General features: G+C 44.5%; 1 non-coding gene across 1 annotated transcript; it reads right to left on the bottom strand.

Annotated features, from left to right (window-relative positions):
* Nucleotides 1-1,774: 1,774 nt before the first annotated feature.
* Trnas-cga (transfer RNA serine (anticodon CGA)) lies at nucleotides 1,775-1,849 on the bottom strand. Its single transcript has one exon. It is a non-coding gene; the product is annotated as a tRNA-Ser (tRNA).
* Between the last annotated feature and the right edge of the window lie 2,116 nt (nucleotides 1,850-3,965).

The raw sequence follows: 3,965 nt of genomic DNA, 5'->3' as shown, positions 1-3,965 counted from the left end.
TCCCTGCTGACGTATCTCCAAGAGACTGATACGGCTCTCAGGGCTCTTGTAGTTTGTAACTGATGTGCCGTTGCCACTTTACTGTGGTTCCCACACCCTCTCACTGACGACGAGACACAGAAATTGCTTTGTGATTGCATACTACAGGCTCCCTGCTGACGAATCTCCAAGAGAATAATACCGCCCTAAGGATGCTAGTAGATTGTAATTGACGTACAGCCGCCGATTTAGTGTAGTTCCCTCACCTGGACACTGACGATGTACCATCGAAATTTCTCGGCGATTGCATACTACAGGTTCCGTGCTGAAGAATTTCCAAGAGACTAATACCACCCACAGCTCTCTATTATTACTAACTTTTGCACTGCCGCCACTTTTCTGTAGTCCGCACACCCTCAAACAGATGATGCGACACACAAATTTCTTCGTCATTGCATACTACAGGCACTCTGCTCACGTATCTCGAAGAGATTAATACCGCCCTCAGGACTGTAGTAGCTTGTAACTGATGTACCGCTACCACTTTCCTGTATCCCCCACACCCTGACACTGATGAAGTGACACAGAAATTGCTTCGTGATTGCATACCACAGGCTACCTTCTGACGTATCTCCAAAACTCTAACACCGCCCTCACAACCCACGATTCTAGTAACTTGTAACTAATGCACACGCTTCCACTTTACTGTAGTCCCCGCACCCCCAAACTGAAGATGCGACACACAAAATACTTCGCGATTTAATACTACAGGCTCCCGCCAATGAATATCCAAGAGACTACTAACGCCCTCTGGACTCTAATAGCTTGTACTGATACATCACTGCTACTCTGCTGTAGTCCTCGCACCCTCACACTGACAATGTGACACAGAAATTGCTTCGCAATTCCATACTACAGGCTCGCTACTGACATGTCTCCAAGCGAATAATACCACCCACAGGTCTCTATTTTCGTGAAACTTTTTCAGCGCCACCTCTTTACTGCAGTCCCTGTACCCTAACACTGATGATGCGACACAGAAATTGCTTCACGATTGCATACTACTGGCTCGCTGATGTATCTCCAAGAGAATAATACCACCCACAGGTCACTAGTGGCTTGTAACTTGTGCAACACTGCCACTCTGCTGTAGTCCTCGCACCCTCACACTGACAATGTGACACAGAAATTGCTTCGCGATTCCATACTACAGGCTCAATGCTGACGTGTCTCCAAGAGACTAATACTGTCTTCAGGACTCTAGTAGCTTGTAACTGATGCACCGCTGCCACACCCTCATACGTACAATGGGACACACATATTGATTCACGATTGCATACTACAGGCTCCTTGCTGACGTATCTCCAAGAGAATAATACTGTAGGTAGGCTGTTTAAGTTTTCTTATTGGTAACGCCACGTAGCGCTCTGTATGAAAATCACTAGCTGTGCTGTGTGTAGTCTGTGGCTAGTTCGCATTGTTGTCTGCCATTGTAGTGTTGGGCAGCTGGATGTTAACAGCGCGTAGCATTGCGCAGTTGGAGGTGAGCCGCCAGCAGTGGTGGATGTGGGGAGAGAGATGGCGGTGTTGTGAGAGCGGATGATCTGGACAGAGACAGTAAATTTGTAAGACTGGATGTCATGAACTGATATATATATATATATATATATATATATATATATATATATATATATATATATATGACTTTTGAACAATATTAAGGTATCCAGAATGAGATTTTCACTCTGCAGCGGAGTGTGCGCTGATATGAAACTTCCTGGCAGATTAAAACTGTGTGCCCGACCGAGACTCGAACTCGGGACCTTTGCCTTTCGAGGGCAAGTGCTCTACCATCTGAGCTACCGAAGCACGACTCACGCCCGGTACTCACAGCTTTACTTCTGCCAGTATCCGTCTCCTATCTTCCAAACTTTACAGAAGCTCTCCTGCGAAACTTGCAGAACTAGCACTCCTGAAAGAAAGGATATTGCGGAGACATGGCTTAGCCACAGCCTGGGGGATGTTTCCAGAATGAGATTTTCACTCTGCAGCGGAGTGTGCGCTGATATGAAACTTCCTGGCAGATTAAAACTGTGTGCCTGACCGAGACTCGAACTCGGGACCTTTGTCTTTCGCGGGCAAGTGCTCTACCATCTGAGCTACCGAAGCACGACTCACGCCCGGTACTCACAGCTTTACTTCTGCCAGTATCCGTCTCTTACCTTCCAAACTTTACAGAAGCTCTCCTGCGAAACTTGCAGAACTAGCACTCCTGAAAGAAAGGGTATTGCGGAGACATGGCTTAGCCACAGCCTGGGGGATGTTTACAGAATGAGATTTTCACTCTGCAGCGGAGTGTGCGCTGATATGAAAGCAGTGAGTACCGGCCGTGAGTCGTGCTTCGATAGCTCAGATGGTAGAGCACTTCCCCGCGAAAGGCAAAGGTCCCGAGTTCGAGTCTCGGTCGGGCACACAGTTTTAATCTGCCAGGAAGTTTCATATCAACGCACACTCCGCTGCAGAGTGAAAATCTCATTCTGGGAACATCCCCCAGGCTGTGGCTAAGCCATGTCTCCGCAATATCCTTTCTTTCAGGAGTGCTAGTTCTCCAAGTTTCGCAGGAGAGCTTCTGTAAAGTTTGGAAGGTAGGAGACGGATACTGGAAGAAGTAAAGCTGTGAGTACCGGGCGTGAGTCGTGCTTCGGTAGCTCAGATGGTAGAGCACTTGCCCGCGAAAGGCAAAGGTCCCGATTTCGAGTCTCGGTCGGGCACACAGTTTTAATCTGCCAGGAAGTTTCAGTATTAAGGTAAATACACTGTTTTTTTCTCTATCAAAATCTTTCATTTGCTAACTATGCCTATCAGTAGTTAGTGCCTTCAGTAGTTTGAATCTTTTATTAAGCTGGCAGTAGTGGCACTCGCTGTACTGCAGTAGCTTGAGTAGCGAAGATTTTTCTGAGGTGAGTGATTTGTGAAAGTTATAGTTTAATGTTAGTCAGGGCCATTCTTTTGTAGGGATTATTGAAAGTCAGATTCCGTTGCGCTAAAAATATTGTGTGTCAGTTTAAGCACAGCCCTGTACAACTTTTCTAAGGGGGCGTTTCATATGTCGACCCTTAGCTGAGGATACCTCACTGGAATCTTCTGATTTTTTCTTTTTGTTTATGTAATTAGTGTATCTTTTGTTTATTGCTAGCGCGTAATTGTAGAGAGAATGTCCTTTGTAGTTGCAGTCTTTCATTGTTGTACAGTAAAACAGTTGTGGCATGCATAAAGATTTGCACCAAGTATTTCGCAGCTTTACTTGCAATTAACGAGTTATTATTTTCAATGCTATGTTAATGTGTTTTCTTATTTTGCTCTTCAAATTGTGCTTTTCTGTGTTGTCGTGTGAAATATTGTGACAATAACGGTGTGTGAAAAACGTAATACTAGGCTCCAAAGTAAACAGAGAAATGACAATGGAGACGAAAGCAGTGTGTTAGCTCCGCCGAGAAATGAATTAACTAATGTTCAAAGTAGTAATTTGGTAATTGTGCATAGGGAAATGGAGCGGGCTGCAAATAATGGTGTAGACAGTGACACAGGTAGTGAACAGGGAAGCATTATCGATCGATCGGTCGGCAACAGCTTGCCTCAGGAATCTGGAATGACAGAACACAATATTGAAAAACTCAGGTTTTGGGTTCTCACCGTTTTCTCAAAAGAGTCAAGACACATTTTCTGCTTGTCAAAATGTGAAAGTTGCCGGCTGAAATGCACTGCCAAAAAGTATAGAGAAACAGATTTTTAGACACTAATACATTATTATTGCGACTAATGCAACAAATGGAACAAAATTAGAGACAAATATGGTTAAAGCTTCAAAAGTTAGACGCAATGGAACAAAATCAGAGACAAACACAGCAAAAGCTTCAAAAGTTAGACACAAAGGAACAAAATCTTCGGAAGTTATACATCACACTTGAACAAACACGTGAAGATTT

Source organism: Schistocerca gregaria, chromosome 4 (assembly GCF_023897955.1).
Source record: "Schistocerca gregaria isolate iqSchGreg1 chromosome 4, iqSchGreg1.2, whole genome shotgun sequence".
In the NCBI taxonomy this organism is placed as follows: Eukaryota; Metazoa; Arthropoda; class Insecta; order Orthoptera; family Acrididae; genus Schistocerca; species Schistocerca gregaria.
The sequence above is the reverse complement of the archived record's forward strand: the minus strand, read 5'-3'. Positions and strand labels throughout refer to the sequence as shown.